Source organism: Ceratotherium simum, chromosome 1 (genome assembly GCF_057802395.1).
Source record: "Ceratotherium simum simum isolate JZ-2026a chromosome 1, ASM5780239v1, whole genome shotgun sequence".
NCBI lineage: Eukaryota > Metazoa > Chordata > Mammalia > Perissodactyla > Rhinocerotidae > Ceratotherium > Ceratotherium simum.
Genome location: NC_141900.1, coordinates 25401521 through 25425865, shown reverse-complemented (window position 1 = coordinate 25425865; position 24345 = coordinate 25401521). Strand labels below are relative to the sequence as shown.

General features: G+C 36.5%; 1 protein-coding gene across 4 annotated transcripts in view; it reads right to left on the bottom strand.

Annotated features, from left to right (window-relative positions):
- CD36 (CD36 molecule (CD36 blood group)) overlaps nt 1-24345 on the bottom strand; it is an 83649-nt gene that overhangs the window by 48084 nt on the left and 11220 nt on the right. Inside the window, exons 1-2 of one of the 4 annotated variants that reach the window (XM_087444172.1) lie at nt 15591-15666; nt 11524-11666 (exon numbers count right to left, since the gene is read on the bottom strand). The exons of 1 other annotated variant lie outside the window; for it this stretch is intronic. The gene's annotated coding sequence lies outside the window, so the exon portion shown is untranslated. 2 more of the 4 variants (XM_087444110.1, XM_004439332.3) reach the window with 2 other exon arrangements.

The following is a 24345-nucleotide window of genomic DNA, read 5'->3' as shown; positions in this document are numbered from 1 at the left end:
TTTATTAAATAATATGGACAAGTAAGAAATATTGAAAATTATAGAAAAGTATAAAATAAGTCTTTTTTCAATCCCCAATTCTATTCCTCAGAAGTAACCAATGTTAGGTGTGTTCCCACACCCCCAGCAATTTTATGAATTTTAAGCCATATACATATGTATATGGGATAACATACACTGAATCATACTTTCTGCAACTTGCCTCTTAAGTTATATGCCTTGGAGATATTCTCAGATCACGGATAGAGTTAACTCTTTTTCCACTATTGAAAAATATTCCATAATAAATGACGTATTGTCTTTTAAATGACCAGTTTCCTATTGAATGAGATTTTGTTGTTTTTTCTGTTGTTGTGTCTTCGATCTTACAAAAACAATCCTAAAACTTCATGTGCATATAATTTTGTTTACCTGTCATAGGACACCAGTAAACAGCAGAAAGTGAAATTTCTGTGTCAAAACTGCGTACTTGTATTTTTGGTAGGGAGAGTTTTACCAAATTTCTGTTCGTACATGGACTTAACAACGTGCAAGAATGCCTATCTCCATACATTGCTCACACTGGTTTATACCAAACTTTAAGTTTTTAACAAATAACTTTTTAACAAATACTTTTTTATTGGTAAATATTTGAGTGAAGTTTAATCTGTTTTCTTAAGTATATTAGCCATTCATATTTTGAAATATTTGTGATAATATCCTTGTTCATCTTTTTTTCTACAGATTTATTTGTCTTTTCCTTATTAATTAGCAAGGAAATAGCCAGTCTTCTGACATTTAACAATTTTTAAAAATTTTTGACTGTTTTTAACTTTATTTTTATTGTATTTTTAAATTAACAAAATTTTCAATATTTATGTCATTAACTTTCACAGTAATTTCCTTTTAAGTATTGTGTCATCCTTTGAAGGCCTTCTCCACTTCAAGAATATGAAAACTGATAAGCTTTCTTCTAGCATTTGTATGGTTTTTAAAAATCCTTTATAACAGCATTTTTAGATAAACTGATTCGTGGAATTTAACACTCATGAAGTAAAAGAGGAAGAGTAAAGTAAGTTGAGTAACATAAATCTTGCAACATATTTGAAAAGCAGTGGTAGACACATTGTAGGAGTTCTAGAAGAGGCATCACATGACCCACTTCTGATCACAGCTTTATGAACAATAGGATTTGTGAACTGGGCAGCACACAGTCATCGTGTTCCTGATTTCCTTTCTTGTCAAAGCGGAGAACTACGGGGTCTACACTCTCAAGCTGAAGATCAAATCAGATGGCAGAGTTAGATTTAAAAATGTAAAGCTAGGGGCCGGCCCCGTGGCTTAGTGGTTAAGTGCGCGCGCTCCACTGCTGGCGGCCCGGGTTCGGATCCCAGGCACACACTGATGCACCGCTTCTCCGGCCATGCTGAGGCCGCGTCCCACATACAGCAACTAGAAGGATGTGCAGCTATGACATACAACTATCTACTGGGGCTTTGGGGGGGAAAAAATCAAAAATGTACAGCTGTACGCAGCTTCCATGGAGTAGCTAAAATTTTTTAAGTAATTCATTTATTTTTCTATAGTTCAGCAAGTGTAAAGAAGAATTTTACTATAATGTGCATTGCAATTCTAGATTGCACAGTTAAGCAAAGACATAAATAAATGATGATGATACAGCAGAGTTAACACATATTGGGGGCTTACTATCTCCAGTTGTTGAACTAAGTATCTCACATGTTGCTTTGTTGACCTGTCACACCACCTTACTAGGCTCTGTCCACAAGTAGCTGATATCACACAGCTAACACTTGCCAAAACAGCAATGAAAACCCAGATAGACTGACTGAAGAGCCTACACTCTTTTCTGAAAGTAATTCTTGAGCAATACCTAATTTTACATATTCTTTTTTAACACATTTGTAGAAATTGAATAATTTTAAATAACCTGATATTATATCGAGAGGAAAATGATATCTAAACACAACAAATAAGGAATGAACAGTGAACATATTCTATTTGTGACAATAACAGAATTATTTTTAGATTAAATAAATAAAATCCATTCTAAAGACCTGTAAACTATCTCAAAACCTTAGTTACGGGTGTAAAACTGTAAGGTAAAATTTGTTTTATCACATTAATCCTTGGGGATAACTAACCATGAAGATTTTATACACACATACATATTTATGCACATGTATGTACACACATGATTATATATGTGCATATATATTTATGAACATATATCTATTTTATCAGTTGCTGCCTTGTTCATTTATAGAAGTATTAAACCAATGGCATGTTCTACCTGCTTTATATGGTGAGGAGGGGCTTCACAGGCAGGAATAAAAAATAAATAAATATATATGTACATCATTTAAAAAGAGAATATTAAATGCACAAGACCTAACAGTATAATGTAATGCCAGTGAAAGCTCGAGAGATTAAAATGGAAGTTTCTAATATCACCTTTAAAAGAACATTTCAAGTACATTATTTAAGCTAAAATGCAGAATATCAGGATAATTAGTTTCAACTTAAACCACGTGGTCTAATGAATTGAAACACAGGATGAAAGCAGACATACTGTATCAAAAACATAAAAAACATGCTTACCCACATGTTTACTAGAAGCCATGGTAGGAGCTGTGTGTGAAAGGGATGAGAGGACGCAGCTCCATATGTGTGGATAGCTCTCATGTGAGCAGGGCCAGATCAACATGTAAATTCCATAGTCTGTTTAAAAATGTTGGCACACCTAATCTGTACTTAAACAGTTTGTAAAGCTGACTTAACTCTCTAAGCAGAAGAAAAAATGTCAACATTTAAATGATACTAAGAAACATAAGAAAATGTTATAATCAGTATAGTTGTCAGGGTAATTTGTACTCATACAGTAGATGGGAAATTATTAGGGGGAAAAAACCCAGAAATATTCAAGTAAAATTATGAGTCTTCAAAGTACAATGTCATAAAACAGTAGGAAAAAAAATCAATCACTAACAAAAACAAGCATTCAGTTAATGAACACCAAATATAAAAAAGGTTGAGAAAAAAAATTGTGCTATCAGGGCCAGCCTGGTGGCACAGTGGTTAAGTGCATACGCTCCCCTTCACTGGCCCAGGGGTTCACTGGTTTGGAACCCCAGGCTCACACCGTCACACTGCTTGTCAAGCCATGCTGTGGTGGCGTCCCGTATAGAGTAGAGGAAGATGGGCACAGATGTTAGCCCAGTGCCAATCTTCCTCAGCAAAAAAGAGGATTGGCATTGGGTGTTAGCTCAGGGCTGATCGTCCTCACACACACAAAAAAATTATGCTATCAATGAATTAGAAACTTCACAGTGCAGAAATATAGAAAATTCATTGAATTGAAGGTACAACAAATTTTAGTGTTGATAAATAATCTAGACTACAGATCTTAAATAGGGGTCTTAAAAATTAAATAAATAAAATAATTTTAAGAAGCGTTAGGAGAAATCAATTTATATTTGCATTGGCTCATGGCTTGATCAAAATGATGTGCTTTTAAATGCTAAAATAATATCAGGTTTTTTAATTCTGTTTAAACTCCAATAAAAAAGTTGAAGAGCATGTTGAATATACAAAAACAGAAAAATTTCTATAAAGAAATCAGATGGATAATGAGACTGAAACTGATTTTGTTCCATTTAATTAACAAAAAGAGACACACTAACCACAATGGCAAGTCTGTCTTTTATATATATCTGATAAAACTTCCAGAAGCAGAAGTTTTCCTGGAAATGTTATGGATCATTTAAATTGCTTTCTTTATATCATATTTCCATAAGTATATTCTAGAAATCATAAACATTAGAATCCAGACAGAATAGAAAGTGGGAGACTACTAATCCATAATGCATAAGACAGATATCATATAAATTCACAATAATTCTAAAATATCAAAACCCTTCAACTGTCCTGCATGTGTCTCTGTGATAGCTGGTTATCTGCTTGAATGAAAGAAATTACAACTTGTTGGGAGTAGAGTAAAGCCTTCCCCTTGGAATCTCCACACTTAAGTTGTGAATAATAGAGAAATTTGACTTACCTGTTAAACTTCATTTTAGCCCTGAGACTTTAGCAGCGTTAAAGTTTGCGTCGACTTACCGGTCAGTGACAATGAACTTGATAAAGCAATTTACCTTGTGGTTAAGTAGAAAGCAATCTGCCACCCTTTCTAACTGTAGTAGGTAGGTTTAGGTAGTATCAACCCTGTCTTTATGCAAGTGTCTGTTATCCTCATTGTTCTCCAACAAGCAACCAAGGACTTAAAACATGTTTATTGTGATCACCCCCTTTCAGATTCCTGAATGTCACTTTTCTCTTTTGTTCTGGCATTGTGATTTAAGTAAACAATAGTAGATATGGAATCTGAATTGCTATGGAATGTCACCCTTAAATGACTCTGCTAGCTCTGCTAGTTTTGTGCTGGTCAGTTAGTACATCTATTCTCTGAGACTCCTAGGATATAACTGTTTTTTGGCTTTTGGGGCCCCGGGGCCCTCAGCTGTGGTGTTTAGGTAAGCAAACTATCCTCCTCCACAACGCCTCCGGTTCACGAGTAAAGATACACATGTGAATTGAGATGCTCGTGTTGTGGAGTACGTTTCAGCGTACCCCGTAACACTCCTTTTGTTAACAACACCATGCTTTCCTGTTCAGAGTGAATACGCTGAGATTATCACTGTTTTCCCAAGCTGCACGTACAAGGCTTGGAGAAGCATCCTCCATGTATTGAAAGACTAAAAACATTTTCTGGACATGATCCAAAATCATGCCCTAGGCCTGTTTTTCCTCTCATTTTCTACCACTCCTCAGGGAAAACTGGGTAATCACAGTCGGTGGGAGGAAAGAGGGCTACAGTGAGTAAAATTTCGAGGTGAAATAAGTCCATAAAAACATGGAAACCACACCATTTCCTGCAACTCAAAATTAAAAACCATTAAATATTTCTCATGTTATAAAGAAGCATGTTCCAAAATATTATTTTTATAATAAGCTTCAGTATATGACTTCTCTCTTTCACAAGCTTCTCTGTTTTAATTTTTCCTTCTTTTCTCCTTTGGTTACCCTACATTTATCTGTGCTAATGATCTTTATTTGACTATTTGACATCTTATCTTTATCTTTCTAATATACTTTCATAATGATACATGGTTTTAGGTATGCAAATTTGGTATTGCATCCAAATTAACTTATTGCAGTTGTACTTACAAAAGCACAAGTGAGGGGCCGGCCCGTGGCTTAGCGGTTAAGTGCGCGCGCTCCGCTGCTGGCGGCCCGGGTTCGGTTCCCGGGCGCGCACCTACGCACCGCTTCTCGGGCCATGCTGAGGCTGCGTCCCACATACAGCAACTAGAAGGATGTGCAGCGATGACATACAACTATCTACTGGGGCTTTGGGGGAAAAATAAATAAACAAATTAAAAAAAAATTAAAAAGAAAAAAACAGCATAAGTTATCATTAAATTAGCAGAAACTATGAGTTCATTTAGTCTCTCACTTTTTTTGTGTGTGTGTGAGGAAGATTAGCCCTGAGCTAACATCTGTTGCCAATCTTCTTCTTTTTGCTGAGGAAGATTGGTCCCGGGCTAACATCCATGCCCATCTTCCTCTACTTTATATGGGATGCCGCCACAGCATGGCCGACGCGGTGCATTGGTCCACAACCAGGATCCGAACCCACTAACCCCGAGCCACTGAAGCGGAGGGCACATCCTTAATCGCCAAGCCACCAGACTGGCCCTGGCCTTTTACTCCTTTTGTGAATATGCTCACGTTATCCATTTAACAGATATTTCTGTTTTGAAAGGCACCCAGCCTCCAATGGCAGTTCAATACACAATCATGGGTTACAAATATTACCAAAAGATATTTCAGTCAAAACTGAACCTTATTCTGCCACTTATTCTCTTAACCTTGTATTTACCATCCTATGCGGTAGAAACTATGTAAATCCCTCAAACTATGAAGCTCAAAAATTAAAGATTAAATTTGTGCTATTTGCTAAACTTTCTCTGGCTTATCTGCCATGTCATTTAGGTTAGAGAAAAAAATACTGTGATGATTTTGTTTTTAAGTCTTTGATGCAAATTAATTACTTGGAAAACCTTTTCTATGATAAAAGATTCCACCACTGAATATGTCACTTTTTGAGGCAATCTTTATTCAGTCCTAGGTGACTGGAACTGAGAATACTGAGAAAACTGAAAACGGACAAGGTCTGTTTTTGAAAAATTCCAATACATGAGTGTTAAAGACATGTTTTGGGGGATTGGTTTTAATTTTGAGTTAAAGATAAAACACAATGAATAAATCTGACTAAATTCAGCTATTTCAGTCAACTAAATCATAATCTTTCAGGGATACATCAACATGCTTAAGAATTTCCCGGAGGAAAGAAAGATAGTACCATTTCAAGAACTTGACATCCTCAGGTCCTGTCCTGCATCCTGTGTAGTGAGGAACAGCTTGTGTTCCAGAAGCCATGAGTGGCTGACTTCGCTTTCAGAGATGCCCTTCAATATTGAATTCAGAAGGAAAGATTCAAAAGCTGCCTCCAGATTTTGATTTATAATACATGCATCAACATGATATTGCCTCTAAAAACTCCAACGTTCTATTTAATATTTTCCTTTATTTAACTAAACAGGGAGTGTCATAAGAACATGCATTTTCCTTCAAGACTCACAAAGCTCTGCTCCTTTGCTCAGCATTGGTGGGACTCGATCTTTCAACTATCCCTCTCACCTCCCCATCCTCCATAAATAAGAAGAGGGAACAGGTACCCTTGCAGCTGGGGGCCACCTTAGAACCTCGAGGAATGTCAACTTGGGTCAATGACAACACCCAAATAAAGGGAAGAGCAGAGAGAGTTGAGAAGAAAGAGCCAGCAGTTTGATCCAACTGTGCCTGAAGAATACTAACTCTGGAGTTTACAAAAATCCCCATATTGATGCAGTTAGTTTGAGTTGAAAGCACCCAAACCAATACCCTGAGATTCTACGTAAAATGTGGACTTTAGATCACATATATTTTAAACAACTAAAACATCTAGCCAAAGTTTATTGAATGTGGTCAAGAAACATGACTTAACCAGTAGGTATCTGAAAAAAAAAAAAAAGGAAGAAAAAAGTATCCCTACAATATGGTTTTCTACACCATGCAACAGAGATATTAATATAATATTAAGCACATAAAATACCACATGACTATATTTTACTCATCTATATATCTCCAGACACTTGAGTGTCCTACCCATAGAAAGTGTTACAAAAAACCCCAATTCATCATTTATTTGTTCATTCATGAGTTGCAAGGGAGTAGGTCACAATGATACTCCTTATGATGTGCTCATGGGAACTGTGTTGGTGTTGTTTACTGTTATACCCCAGGTTCTAAAAAAGTGCCTAACACCTATAGGTGCTGAAATATTCATTGAATAGATGCTTAAAGAAACTACGTTATAGGTATCAGAGCATAGATCAAAAAGAGACATGGGTATGGTAAATATTTTGGTAGGAGAGGAAGTACCTTTGCTTTTCCAGGATATCTGATATTAAGTTTAAAAGGACTGATTATTTTCCAGATGTGTATTTTTTATAGTTAGTAGACACCAGACATGTAATGGAATAAAGAACAGATATAGTCTGCTTCAAGCAAAAATCTGAATGTATTGAACAGATAAATAATCTGATTCTTCCACTAGAGAATATCCTTCTGAAGGGTTTTACTTCTTCCATTCCACAGATGCTTTGTAACTGCAATACAAGGATGAACACCATGCTCCTACACAACAAGCTTTTCCCAAACATTTTACACAATCTAATGTACAAATTGTGTTTACCAGGAATAGACATATTGATTAAAACGAAGTTTTCTAAAATTTATTAAAATAATTCAATCACACCAAAAACCATGATTAAATGTTAAATGTAGATCATTAATAAGTCATTATATTGGGGGGGGGTTTGGGCCTATTAGAAATTCTTTCCAAGTCTCCTGAATATGATATTCTACTGTCTAATCTTTTATATGTCAATCTACTAACTCCTTATAGACTAACATGTAGAATGCCTTGCTAATAGTTTGATTCCTTTGAGTTGTTCAGTGGATTTGTTCTGGGCTGCTGATTTATTTTTTTAAAAAACAGTGGGGCTTTATCTGACAACAAAATGCATCTTTGTCGAGGGTGCCAGTGTGGACTAGTCATTGGAACCCTAAACAGAGACCCCTGGGAACTGGCTTTTCTGTTCTAATGGCAATTAATTCCAGAAAAATAGCTTAAGTTCCTCCTTTGTACTTGTTTCCGTCCATGAGATGAGACATATCATCATTAACATGGGCATTGCCCAGTTGAACTGACATACCATACTAGATGATACAAAAAAAAAAAAATCAATTGCAGAACTCTGGAGAAATGAATAAAGTATAAAGAAAATATAAAATATTGCCAACTGTATAATTGTCCCATGAAAACCTGAGTCAGACTGATTCTTTTACTCTCAAGAGAAACTTTAAAATGATGAACTCTTAAATATCAAAACAAAATGCACAAATGCCAAAACCCAGGAGAAAAGGAGAGTAAATAGAACCTGTAGCGGGCCCGTCTCAGGAGAGGTTACTGGCTCTTCCTCTGCTATTGACTATGATAAATACACCAACATTGGAATCAATAGGGAGATAAGATAAGTACAATGCCTACATATGAAGAGGTACAAAGAAGATTACAGTTTATACATAGCATGAATAGGTAAAAAAAAAAAAAAAAGAGTGTTATTAAAATCTGAAAACATGCCTAAAATCAGAAAGGGCAAAATAGTTGAGAATGTACCGTAGGCAGAAAATGCTCAAGGATGAGAATAGGTCCCCTCCTGCCTTTTCCATTATTGCAAAAATGTGCTTTACAAAGAAATTAACTTTCTAATACATTTGTGTGTCAGATTACCTGGTATACTCCTTAAGGCATAAGATTTTAAAGAGAAATAATACAGTAACACATTTATTATCTTTATATGCAAATAAGGAGTTAATAATGTAAAAGGATAATATTAAAACATACTACGTATACATATATAGATAAAATTAAAGATTATTTGGATAGAACTACTGATAGAAGTCAAATTTACAGAGCTTTTTTATTATTATATAAATTACATACTATACTAGTCTTGCTTTCTCGTGCTTGTAATTTAACACAGATCATATACATATAAGCAAGCTTAGGCATTGGGATAGTAACCAGAAGACATAATAAATTTGAAATAACTAAAATTACATAGTGAATTGAAGCCAATTTTCATGTAGTTGCTATGATAAACTATAAATTACTATTTTCAAAATTTGGTAAATTGTAATATTATTTAGTTTGATTTTGTAGATAATAAAAAATACTGAAATGATAGAAGAGCTTATCTGAACATTGCTACCAGCAAAATATGGAGATTTGGCACAGCTAAGTTCCTTTTGCATTCACTGATAAATTGGGTTGCCATAGCAAGCCCATCGTCACTGAGTTTCTAAGCAACCTAAGACTCCACAGACTACAGATACTTAGGAGTCCACTGAGTTTTCATCATCTCTAAGGGAGAAATATGAAAACTTGTGGTACCAAAATCAGTGGAGGATTCCCTGATTACCCAGTAGAGCAGTGACCCTTATAAAACGCTTCCTGTATTGATATCCATTTAATGTATTAAATAATAATATTTGTATTGGGAAATTAATCGATTACTCAAAGTGCTAAGTGGATAAAATTAGGTACATAAAATGGCCAGTACCTAGCATGTGTTGGGCAGAAAAATATTTATTTAATGAATAAAGAAGATGCAACTTATAATCCAACTTTCTAAAGACAAAGTTATTTACATAATGCTGGCATTCGTAAAGTCCTTGTCTTTTAATATAAAAATATATGTTTAGTAACATTACTATACAGCATGTCATTTCAATTTTTTTTTTGTTTTCTAGTTATTTACATTTAGGTAACATACATAATTGTAAATCAGTAATTGCTTGTGATCTTATATTGAAATATTTAATAATGGCTTGTCTAGAAGGCTTAAATAACAATATTTACTACCCAAATGTCAAATAGAATTATATAGGACTGAGGTACAAGCAAGGCTATGAATTATTTCTTGGAAGAACTTGTATTAACAATTCCTATCCTTGTCTATGCTAAATACTTTCTTCAGTCCCCTTTCTTGCCCACTGAGGCAAACCACTGCCTCCTGTGCTGTCTTTTAATTCACAAAGCTCGGTTCCCAACTATTTAAGATAACCATAGTGAAATAAAGTGAAGGCATACAAATATTGTTTGTTCCTACAGAATGTTGTAACACAATGCAGGTCAAAATAAAATGTCATCAATAGAAATGGTTATATGTGACCGGTAAAATGATTACTCCTGGAATCTGCAAAACTTTACCTAATTCTAGTACCTAGTTTTCTATGCCTCCCATTATCATTCTATGTAGCTAGTTCTTACCATGAAAAACATCATAGCAATGATTTGCAAATCGAAAACTGGCTTTAATATAATGAGTAATTTTTTAACATTACTTCCTATATCCTGTTAGCTGTTGCATCAGAGTCAGTAGCCCAAGTCAGGTATGCAATATGACAACTGAGGGTAAAATAAAGTTGCAAAGTCACCTCTCAGACGAGTAGCTACCTGTTGACTAGAGCCACACCAGGAATGCCAGAAATAGAAACTTGCCTGTGACTTCTCCTGGTTACAGTTGACTGTAAGAAGTGGGGAAGGATAGATTCTTCCCTCTCCAAGATTGGGACCACAACCACTCTGCCATACAATCATAATATAAGAGAGTCCGAAACTTACATAATGATATTCATTATAATTGCATTTTTAGGTAGAAAGTGACTATCTACAATTTAACAGTCTTCCTGAGCATATATATTCTTAAGAATAAAAGATAGCTGCACATAAATTGGCCCTTTTAATACGTTGTTCTGTTAAGATAGTCCTCCATTGCTGCAGGTATATAAGCACGTGTATGCTGGAGGGTTTGGATAATTTCAATATTTTGGAAGGTCCTCATCACTTAGTATTGCAGTTACTACTGACAAGATCATAGTAAATTTCCTACACCTCACCAACTCTTTCTACTTTCTTTTAGATACAACTTCTTATCTAAAATGTTGGGACAGGGTGCCTGAGTGTCTATAATATCTCATACACTCTACTCCCTGAGAAAAAAGAAAAATGCAAGTATTGTTTAAACTGGACAAGATCAAGGCAAAAATCAGACCCAAGTAAGAGATTTTAGAACTGCAGGCACCAGTCTTGAGTCCTACATTGTTAAGCTAGGTAACATCCTAGGGATTACATAGGCGTAATTACCCGATAGACGTCCGACGAAAAAGTGCAAGGCCACCAATGTTAACACACTTTCAAAATGCTGGTGAGAAGACAACGGCATTAACACTGATGACTCTGGCTATGTTTGCCCCAAGTGCTGGGTCAAATCACAGCTGTACATCAGCCAGCCCCACCTCCAGGTCTCCCAGAATGGCTGTGGAATCTTGAGTGACACTCCAGTGAGGCAGTGGGATTTCTCAACCAAAGTAAACCCTGCAGCCAGTGTTTGCCAACCTCTCCAGCTTGAAAACAAGCTGCTCTTCACCCTGGTTTTCTCCTTCAAAAAAAAGAAACAATTACTCTGTGACGTTTAAAAGAACACAGAGGCAGCTCCCTCTCCAGGGACATCCCTACTTATTTTCTCATAGCAATTCCCTTGACTCTTTTCATCCTGTGTCTTTGTTATAAGACTTTACAGCTCCCCTAGGAACCACATAACAACATGCACATTGGTCTTTATGATAAGAAACAAAGCGTCGATGAATATTCTAGTTTGTGGAAAGCTAGAGATGAGAGCAACATTGGACAGGGCTTGGCAAAATGAACAAATTCAGGTTTACAATAGTTATGATGTTCTTTTGCTATATAAGAAAACTAAGATAGTGATATTTGGTGATATACTATTATATATGCAACTCATAAGAATAAAAATAATTAAAAAAAATAATTAACACAAAAATAAAAAGACTCTAAAAGCAAATCAAGCCATTACAGTATACACTAAATTAGACAAAAATCTATGATTTTCCCCATATCATTTAAGGCAATTAATGCATCCTCATACGTGTGCATCCTCATACGCGCACATGCCACTATGCACCCAGAACACTACCACAAAAAAGGAAGAAAGCCTGATTCCTACTGTGAGGTCTTCTGTAACGTACTTTAAATACTTCCATGTAAAGTATAATGTGTGAGTATTGCGTATTTTTTAATCCACCTTCTCAAAGTGGGCAGCGACCCTAGTTGTGAACATTCATTCTAGAACTGTTTGACTTAGCATGCAATCAAATTCCATAATTTAGTTATCTTTATCTCCTAAAAACTGGAAATTTGTGTAATAAATGTAACAATCAGGTTTTCACTGGTGAAATGAATGGTTTCAAGGATTTATGAATTGGCTAGACATATTTCTGGCTAACTCCCTGCCCTTATATCATAGGCTGTGAAAACCCACCAAGCCCAGTTGCCTAAGACTCAGTTCAGAAATGGCCCACTGCCTAGCCTTTGATTTCAGGGCATTCCTGGCTGCGTGGACTGGGACTGGATGGTTAGCTGAATTCGTCATTAGCATGTTAAGTGTGTGCCTCTGATGAATCTTCCCTGCAAGAACTATGGGACACTTTAAGGTCAGAGAGCAGGGACTTCACGGAGCACATGGAACAGGTTGGGTTCCTGATCGCTACCCGACTGTTTTGGTTGGAAGCCAATCTGAGCAGGCTTTCACTATACCTGTTTTGGGGAGGAGATCAACATCTTTCCCTGTTACTTATTGAAGGCTACCAATATTTATTAAGGTGACCCAATAACAGCATGTGCCCAAATTGGCTTGCAGAGTTTAGCCAACACTTACCTTCAAGGAGCTCCCATTCTAGAAATTGAGCTTACACACAGAGGACAATTCTACGTACAGATTCTAGGGTAGAAGACCACAAAGCCTCCTAGGCTCACAGGACATCCACACTTATTCAGATATAAATAGCTGCGACTCTTAGTTCAAAGACCTCTCACCCACTTCTATGTGTGACACATTTTTCCTCTCTAGTTCATAACCCTCATATTGCAGAAGTTGAAGGAATCTTAGGAATCATCTAGTCCTGATCATTTAACAGATGAGGTTTCAGAGACCCAGGGAGCTCGAAATGCTTGTCCTACATTGCCCTAAGGGTTATTAAAAACAAAAACAAGGAGCTCTCAACTAGAATGTTGCTTTCTTTCTCTCATGTTTCCATTTTCTCTGTTTTTTATCTCTTTCACATGTCTTCTCCCAGGTTCTGGCCTGGTATTTGCTAAAGTATTGCTTTAATTTTTTGTGTATGTCACTATTCTTCTTTGTTCTTCTTTAGCAATGCCAGTCAATTTAATATTAAGTTCCTGGATAATTGGAATAATTTACACCTCCTTTTGATTCCCACACACTGTACCCTGTTACTAGAATAAAGTTAATTTTTTAAAACTATTCTGGTTCCAGTGCTCTTTTGACTTTTCAAGTTTTCTCTTAAATATTTTTTAAATTTTTAATTATTTAAATTAAATTATTAAATATAAAAAGAAAATATTTCTATTTAGTATATTCTATTTCTGCCCCCTCATGTGGGACAACTTGAAAAGTTCTGAGAGGGGATATAGAAGAGGACAATTATTTATTAACAGATTACCATGGATCAGGTGTCATGCTAAATGCTTCCATGTGTCATTATTTAAATCTACAAAAAATTCTATAATTAGATATTATTAACCACATTTTTACACAGAAGATAACTGACAAGGAAAATTAAATAAATGCTGAGATTTCCTGCATTAGTATGAAATAGGTGACCTTGAGTTTGTGCATCCAGGTGACAAGTAATATCAAAGATTAGTAGGAAGCCATAAGGACACATGGATAAGTATAAGCACTTTCTTGCCCATATCTAAATCCTTACATTTCCTCAACAGAAATCTCTCAGCAGATGCATTTTGCTATGCTACTTTGATGCTTTGGAATTATTTTCATTACTTTTATATACAGATTATAGTTAAAACAAATTTATTCACACAATTATTTAATTTAATAAACTATTCCTCCTTGGCATCAGATATTTCTGGGTCTAGAGATTATGAAAATAAAATAAATAAAACTCTATCTTCATGGAGTGATGCTTAGACAGACATAGAAAAATTGTTATAAAATAGAACAAAAGGGAGTATAATGGAAGGTTTATGGCACAGTGGAGGACCTGCAGAGGGAGAAGGGTTAAGAATGAGCGATGACAAGCTTCACAGAGGAACTGATATTCCAGCTCCTTCCTCAAGCCTGAGTCAGAAACAAATTACCATGTATTGCCCAATACAGACAGTGAAGGGGTAAAGGCAAGATATTTCTCATCTTTAGAAAGATATAGCAATTTGTACTAGAAGCCACTGATTTCTAGGAAGAAAATATAAAAAGTTCTCTTGGCAACATCAAAATCGATAAGATTAGAGAAAATCCATTTCAAATTAATTGAGTGCCTGCTGTGTTCACACACTGTTAGAGAAAAGAATGTAGTTTCACTTTAGAATTCAAAAGCAATTCATAGTAAACTGCCAAAAGTTATAACTTTGCTTGCATAAAAAAGCACAAGTAAGAACTAAAAATTCTGCTTCAAAGCCGAAAGTTTTACTTAATGCTGAAAAAAGAAGAAAACCATACTGGATGGATTTTACAAGCATCTTTGTTTTGTTATTTGGCACTGTTATAGATAAAGATTCTTTTAAATTTAGAAAATGAAGGCAAATATGTTGATTGTTATAGAAACATATGAACTTAATTTGAAAATAGTGAAGACTAAAAGTAAAGGTATATATATAACTTTGAAGGCACTTTAATGATTTTTAAACGTAAAACTAGTCAGACTATATCAAAGGGTATTTATGACAGTTACAGATTTATTTGTTGTATTAAGTAAATTTTTAAAAAATCTTAGTATATTTGTATTTCTCTTACTATGGATAAAGCATATCGTCTTACTGCGAATGCTATGCAGTTAGAGAAAGCAAACATTCATATTCAGACCTAAGAGAAAGCAAACATTCATATTCAGACCTAAGGAAACAAGAAACCTGAGCTCATATATATATATAAATACTAATTTACAATAAGATGGAAACTTAGGTAATACATTCTTATTTAAAGAAATTAAATGCCTGGGAAAGTTTATTTCCATTTGAAAGCACAGAGGAAAATATTTTTAAATAAAATGTTTTTTGTTCTTCTATTGTTTCTTCTATTTGTTCTATTTTTCACCATAAATCATTTTAAAATATAGGTAGCCTATATTGGAGCACTGTGTTATGGAAGTTGGCTTTTTAGAAAAGTATTGATTTTCTTCTAATCTCCTTTATTCCTCTGACTTTAAAAGTCTTTTGACAATCCCAGATCACTCATTTTAAAATGCATTCCCCAGGTACCACCCAAATATAATGATTTCTGTCATCTTCATTTCCAGGCTCTACTAACCTGACCAGACGCAGAGGCGACGTGAGGATAGCACTCTCTCCGCGTGTAACCCTCGCTCTGGCCTGTCAGGCAGAGTCCTGGAGTCTCTCCCTCTTCCCTGTTGCTCAACTGCATTAGGTAATAAGCAGCAGAGTCCTGCTCTCCCTGCCAAATAGGTAACACCCAAAGTCCCTGGGGGCAGTAGCCAGATTCCTCGTTCCCTGAACTTCACTGAGTTTCAACATTTAAACCCAAGAAAAAATGTTCGGATATATGGGCGACCTCCTAGAATGAGATGACTGGGCAAATAATTATTCAAATATCATTGTAAACACCACACAAATGGTATCTTGTGCCCCTTCCTCCTTCACGCTAAATACATCCAAAGCTATTTCTGGTGAGTACTTTTAAAAGTCATTGTGCTTGTCTCCAGAATCTGACTGGAGGGCAGGTGACACAGTTTTGTTGTGTGTTGATTGACTTTCAAAATACTCACATCACCATATTTATTCCTTGTAATATCACTTTGCATTTAATTTGTGAAGTGATAATCTTATCAGAAGCACATTCCGCCCCCCACCCCCGCACCACCCTGAGCTAACATCTGTTGCCAGTCCTCTTTTCTTCTTTTTCCTCCCCAAAGCCCCCAGTGCATGGTTATATGTCCTCCTGGTAAGTTGTTCTAGTTCTTCTATGTGAGCCACCACCACAGCATGGCAACTGACAGATGGGTGGTGTGGTTCCATGACCAGGAAAGGAACCTGGGCCGCCAAGGTGGTGAGAGAAGCAAACTTGAACCACTAGACCATCAGTTTTGAAACCACATGTTTTGAAAAACCCAAATTGTGTCATGTTATACTAATGGCTAAGACTGAGGATGCTTACTACAGGCTACACACTGTTCCAAGAACTTTATAGGGATCATCGAAATTAATCTTCATAACAACCATTTGAGGTAAATATTATTATTTTCCCAGTACTACAAATGGCAAAAGTACCAAAGTACTGAAAGGCAAGACGACTGAGAGGCTGAGTAACTTGCACAAGGTCAAAGAGTGCTGAACTATGGTTGTATCGACCGGCATGCGTTTGTCTGCAAGTAACAGAATACTCCAGTAAAAGTAGCTCAAAATACGGGGTAACATTTATGGACTTGTCAAATAATAAATAGTAGGAAATAATTATCAGTTCCCAAAATGCTAGCTTTTCTCCAAAGAAGCCATTTTAAAATATTGGGCCGTCATACCATCTTAATAACAGAATTCTTTGCTCAAATTGCATGTGTGTGTGAGTATATGCAATCAACTCAAAATAAAGACCACAGAAATGCCACAGATCTCTCATCACCTAGAAGAGTATATTTCTTTAAAGGGAGAAAATGTTACATGTTAAGGTTTCAAAATCAAATCCAAGGTCACAATAAAAATCAAGTCCAAGTTTCCATCACTCCAGGAAACACAATTGTCTATCGTGACAAAGAGAATGGGAAATATAAAATTAACCAATCTGCAACAAAGAAAAGCTATGCTGGTAACCTGGAAAGGGCTTTCCATTTGTTTTTACAGAAAAGAACTGTCACAGTTGGAAACTTTGGGAACAGCTGTATATTACTGAAATGGAAACGTGTTTCACAGTCACAAACTCAGGCGTGCAAAATGAGAGTATATTTTTCTAAATTTCATTTTTACCTCCACCCTCCATTCTGTCTAATCCAGCATATTTCATGTAGTCACTTTTAAACAACTTTCCAGTTTTGTTATTTCTCAGTCATTTCAGGTTTAAAAGTCAGTTACATTTTCCTCAGCAGGTCTTCTATTCAGAGGAGGAGATGGCAACACAGAGCATGCCCTCTAAACTCATGGCTACGGCTTTCCCTTGTCCTCGGCATGAGCTCTTTGTGGATGATGGCTCTTTTTCTCAGTTTATTACACAATGTACTAGGGCCTTGAGCACAGTGTTAGGGTCCAAGGGGCTCCATGAAGCTGCTTATAAACATAGCTGCCTATACACCACACACAGCCCATGATACTCCACTGCTCTGGTGCCACAATTGATGCAATGTTTTCTCAGGCTTGTTCTCCCTGAGCAACACCTCTGCTTTGAGATCCTCACACTTGCCTGTGGGGTCGAAGAGGAGGAAGAGCTTGCCTTCAGGAATGAGTCTGCAGCAGGGCTGATCACAGGGGCTTTCTGGGATTCATTCCCATCGAAGTGTTCCCACTTCTACCCAAGCTTATGGTCCTTTTATCTATTTTGGTATGGCATTGAGAACAACTGTTTCAGGTTGACCATAACTACTTTCCAAATCTTTATCAAAACTGAATGGTAACATAACGTCAGTTCCTTGTCTCCACTAAAAGTCTTTCCTCAATTGGCAGCTTCATATCTTTCAGTCAGAAAAGAAAATGAAGAGGGTGGGAGGGACAAAACTATGTGGATTAATATCTCACGATATCGTTTTATCATATTGGAAAAACTATAAATTGTGGGAAACTAACACATGATAGAAGTTTAGCTAAGAGAGAGAACAATGGAGACTGAAGTCCTAAGAATATGTTCACAGAACTCTTAGATCCTTAGTCCTCCCTAGAAGAGTAGTTGAATATTTAAGTAGAAGGAAGTGGGATTCTTGGCAAATAAAATTAGGTAATCACATAAAGCATCTAGCACTGTAATTGGTGTGGCTGAAAAAGGGCATGTGAACAACCTAAGCCTGGTTTGGCATGAAGGTTCATGTCCACTGCTGGAGGGAAGTGTATCTAGACCAGGTCATAGGAGACCTAAATGGCTGAGCATAGTCTGGCAGAGAATATTGAAGAAGGGAAGGACAAGATGATTTTAAGGTTTAAAATCATGACCAATACCTCTGGTTAAACGTGCTCATTGAATACATTTTCACTTGCACCTGAAATCTCATGAAAAGAAAGTAATAGAATTTACAAAAACATGAACAGATGTGTTCAGCCTAAAGATTTAGATGAGAGAGGCCAGAAAAGAAGCCAATGTTTAGAAAACAAATGGACTAATGATAATTACCCTCAAGTGTCAGATTCTAAACATCTAAGCCTAGAGCGGAAAGCCAATGAGAAGCAAAAAGAATCTGCCAAATCATCCCAGATAGGGTCACGGGTTAGCAGCATGGGGTGCCATGGAAAACAGGGTCTGACTTGGTTGAATATCTTTAAAAGTCCTAAACCCTAGATCTTCTCCCCACATGCTCTGCACAGCCTGCCTATTCTCCTTCCTACCTTGTCAACAGGCGGGGTGTACTCTCATTGCAAACACTGAGCGGAGAACTCTGGACATAAGAACAGGAGGCCCAGCTAGGGGCATGGGGGAGATCTGTGCTGAAATAAGTTTAAGTGGAAGTCCACATACCCATTCCTTGTCCACTGCCACTTCCAGAACTCTAGCAAGCTAGAGATTACAGGATTCCTTTCTGGGGGAACGGACTGGTGTAAGAAAAAACACTTGATACCACTTTTTAGTGGTGCTGGGGGCAGTGGGGGAAGACAATGAAACGGCCAGGACCTTATCAGATCCTTCTACAGCAGTACTGTCCAATAGAAGTAGAACATGAGCCCATGTTATACATATTTTTGAAATGTCCAGTAGTCACATTAAAAGTATAAATAAATAAGTAATGTTAATTTAATATTCTATATTATTTAGCCTAGTATCATAAATACTATACTTCCAATTATTATAAAATTATTAATAATATATTTTACTTTTTTTGGTACCAAATCTTAGAAGTCTGGTCTTTATTTTACTCTTGTAGCACATGTTAATTTGGACTAACTACATTTCAAGTTCTCAGTAGTCACCTATAGCTAGTGGCTACCATATTGGACAACGCAGCTCTAGAATGAGATCTGTATTTATTGGCCACAATTTTAGATATAAATGGACAATCACCAGACATCTGAGGAACACCTCTGACATGCAGGACAAAATTTATAAACAAATAAGCAAACAATAAGGATGAATATAAGAAAAGGGAATAAAAAACACCAAATATTTTTGTGATTAATGTCTTCAGACAACTAAGAGAAGATACTGCATCATGAAACTAGTGAAACAGAAAACGATGAAAGCATAAAAAGCAGAGAAATAAAAGGTAGCAATCTGGACAGTTTAGACAATGATTGGAGAAATAACACAGTCAGCAGAGCAGCTGGGACATCAGAGTAGCAGCACTGGCGCACAGAGGAGCCATTACAGCAACGTTAGAGCAGTAGAAAAGAGCCAACATCCAGATGATGGGATTGCCAGAGAAAACAAAATAAAACCAGAAACAAAACAGGGAAATAAGATAGAATGGAATCTAGGACACAAATCTCCAGAGTATAAGAAGCCAGCATCTACAGCACAATGGATTGTGGCCATAGGCCATGGCCTTCCTGCCTATCTTCACAATGTTGCAGCATCTCAAGAATAAACAGAAGATCTTGGGAGTAATGTCACATACATATCAGAAAGACAACAGACTTTGATAGCAACACTGGGAATTTAGAAGTCAAATGAGCAATCTTTTCAAAAATCTGAGGGAAAAGGAATTCCAACTGTTATTCTATGTGCACACAAATTTTCAAGAATGAGGATAAAGACATGTTAATACATGCAAGGTCCCAAGTGTTACTTTTCTTTTACCCTTTCTTAAGGAGGTCAAGGAAGTTGCAGAATATAAACGCCAGCAAAACAAGGGAGTAAACAAAGAAAGCAGAAGACAGAGGATTGAGGAAATAGCTGATCTGGTAACTGAGAGACAAAAGGAATTTCCAGGAAGAAGTTAAAGGAAGTTTCAGGGTAAGAAATTTGTCACAGGCACAGGAAAAAAACCCACTTAATTTTGGATCAGGACAGAGGATTTAAGGAGGCAATCATCATCACCAGAAAAAGTAAATTGTACCAGAAAGAAAGTACTCACTATATACTTTTTCTGAGCTCTGCTGCTCAGAAGATTTATAATAATAGTGTAAGCAGTAAGTAACATGAAAAATGCACTACATTAATTGGGTTGCCAGAAGAGAAGTACCTACTTGGAGTGTGGTACTATAAAAACTAGCTCCTTCTCTTCCACAGGAGAAAATCAAAGGCTAATGTGTAAAACAATTTTTTTTTTTTTAAATCAAGGAATATCACAGTAGGTATGTTATCTAGAAATCACACAAAGTGTTTTCTCTTGGAAAGAAACGTGGGGGATGGAGAAGGTGGGGAAAATAGGGCAACTGTCTTTATTTTTTCTTTAAGTTTTAAAATACTTTTTGACTGTTTTTTTCAGTAACAAACATTTGATAATCAAATACATTTTTAAACAAAATTATATTTGAATTGAGCTGTGCTCAACAATTGCTTACCAATCCTTTACTTTTTTTTCCATCTTGTGACTCTTACCTTCACTCTCTTGGTTCTGCTGTGTTCTCTTTATTTTCTTAAGAATTTCCCTGTAAACCTACTTTCTCAGGATGCAGCTTTATTCTCTACTTTACCAAAAAGATTGAGGCCATCCACTGCGTATTTTCAACATCTCTACAAAAATATAGGACCTGCTTCACCCAGGTACTAAAATCCCTCACCTAGAATCCTTAGTTCTTGTGAAGGTATTTTCATGCATGGGTAGTTGGTCAAATTAATGTTTCTGGGAGGGGATGGGTGCTAGAAATTTCTGTAACCGCCATTTTGCTGACATCATTCCTGTTTAGTCTAAAATTTTTATTGAAGTCTTTACAAACAGTTGCAATATAATTCTGTACATGAGAAAATCAACACACAAAAATTTAGTTCTTTGTTTGGAATTTGACCAAGATATTACAGCCAATTGCTTACCAGCTCCCAGTCACCTACCCTGTAAATCTAGAATACTTTCCCCTGTTGAATTATCTTCACTTGTCAATAATTTTAAAAACATACTTGGGAAACTTTAGTGTAATAACATATACAAAAGAAAGAAAATAAGGCATAGATTCAGATAACAGATGATCAAGTAAACTTAGATTGGAAGATTTTTTGTAGTTTATTTGGTACAACCTCCTCATTTTAGCTAGGAAGCGGAGATACGACATTAAAAGTCACCTTCTCAATATCATAGATAGTAAGAGAACACGGACCAAGTTCATATCTCCTAATTCTAAAATCTGAAAGGGATATTAAGAATGATTTATCTAAATGATTTATTTTTCAGATGTTGAAACAGAATTCCAAATTGTTCATATACATTTTGGCTTTTAACATCTTATCCATAATATAATTTTGCACCCATTTTACAGAGGGGAAAACTGAGACACTGAGAGGTTACATAATTTATTTAAGGTCACAAAAGTAATATGTAGCACTTGAATTTAAATTTATCCAATGCCATATAGCCTAAAATTTTTACACTTGGGAACTACTATCAGGGAAAACTGAAGAGTTTTCATGAAACTTTGCCTTTTTGGGAGAAATTATAAAGACTAGAAGTAAAAACAATTCCAAACATTGGGTTAAAAGGGAGGAAAGGTGTTCAGGAACTCATTTATTCATTTAAACACTTCCTGACCATTGACGATATCCAGACTTTGAGCTTGGCACAGGCATACAACAATGAATAAAATACAGTTTTTAATAGATTGTGGTTTTGTTGAGATGAGATGGACTAGAAAATAATGGAAGAGCTTCAGTGAATAAATAGACATTTTCTAATCACACAAGAAGGAGAAATTTCAGTATAAGCAGAAAGAAAAGTGTGCATATTTTCAGAGGTGAGAAGGAATGGTATATTTGGAAAACCACAAAAATTGCTCTTAGCAAAGTAGGAAAACAGTGAGGCAAATGGGTGGAGACCAGATTTTCAAGTCCCTTGCATGATATTCTAAGAAGCTTGAACTTTATTCTGTAAGCAGAGTAGAACCATTAAGTAACTGTAAGTAGGTAAAGTGACAGGATAAGGGTTTTCACCTTTAAAAGGTCATATTAAAAGCAGTAAATTGGAATGACAGTCCACATACAAGACTAATAAAATAATGCTAAACAGACACAAGGCTCTAAACTAAAACTTGTACTCAGTCTAATGAAGAGAAGTGGACTCACTCTAGACAGAGTTTGGGTGAGGGGGGTACTTGCAGTGCATGGTGGCAGCCGTGGCAAGGAGAAGCCAGCCCTAAGAGCTGTTATCAGAAGTGGCAGAAAGACTTCTGCTTTTTTGATGGCACTCTGGAGCATAACAGCAGGGGTAGAAAGAGGAGAAGTGAGGAAGGCTGGATAAGAACTGAAGCAACTGTCCCAACAAAAGCAGAGACGAAACACCAAGGGCCAAGGAACTGAGACACTTAGCACTTCTTTTATACTGGCTCTGATTGAAGTGACTATACTATCAAGCCAACAAATAGCAGAACAGATAACAATGGCACTCACAGACTTCAGATGATATTAGGAAGTATTTAATCTCCTAATGTCTCATTTTCCCCACTTCACATTGCAGACTGGGGTTTGGATCCCAAGGAAGTGCAGAATCAGGGCAGCACTTCAGCATCATGGGAGTTGGGAGGATAGATGTAGGGGATAAGGGTGGGGAAGAAAGGTCAAGAGACGGAGGGTTCTGCTGTGAAAGGCCGGGGACCAATAAACAGGAGACACTGATCATTTGATTTACTTAGTCTAGAGTCAGAAACCAGACTCAGTTAAAGGAGGACCTTGTCAGGAAGAAGCAATGAATAAAATGATTATATGAGCCTGCTTTTTGGTGAACCTGTTTATAAGTTATCTTGTTTGGCCAGTGGGTATATAAAATGTAAATACATTATGACAATTTAAAGAAGTATAGGATAAAAAGAGAAAGAAAATTTGAGCCTAAAGCCAGTGGAAAACAAGGAGACTCTCCAAGAAATAATCTGGGTAGTTTTGCAATTAAAAACAATCACCACTCTTTCCCTTAAGGCTGATATGCTCTGGAGAAACAAGGACTAGATGTAAGGAAAAAAGAGAAGCTGCCATTTTATTCTAGTGTAAGTACTACAACAACTATTTTAAGAATATCTATGCTGTGTAAAAAGTTTGTGGAAACACACCACGTGCAGGAATATGTCAGGTAAGAAACCTGATTGATCCTAATCCTCTTTTATTCCCACTTCACATAGGTACCTGCTGCTAAAGTGGCCACACAGAATATTCCTTTCACCAGTACAAAAAGCAGTAATATCTGTGCAAACTTCCAGACAGTAAGATTAAAGAATATACGTGTCCAAAAGTACATTATGCAAATTTGACCCTACATAAAATAGAGAAGACTGGACCCCAAGAGTACTATCTTAATTTCCCAAGCAACTGATGGATATTTTTATACGTGTTGGTATTATTCCCCTTTTATTATTGTTAACAAGGAATTAAATCAGTCATCAGGATCCTGCTGTAATTTACCTATTGAACCATTCAGATTAACGGTTCCGAAGTGCTGCCATTGGCTCGCTTAACCCACATACCGGAGGTCCATGATAGACATCCTGCAATCTTTAAAAAGATTGAAACCTTGTTAGGGGCGAGCTCGGTGGCATAGCGGTCAAGTTTGTGACCTCTGCTTTGGCGGCCCAGGGTTCGGAGGTTTAGATCCCGGGCATGGACTCATGCACCACTCATCAAGCCATGCTGTGGCAACATCCCATATACAAAATAGAGGAAGATGGGCACAGATTTTAGCTCAGAGCTAATCTTCCTCAGCAAAAAGAGGAGGATTGGCAATGGATGTTAGCTCAGAGCCAGTCTTCCTCACACACACACACAAAATTTAAACCTTGTTATTTGA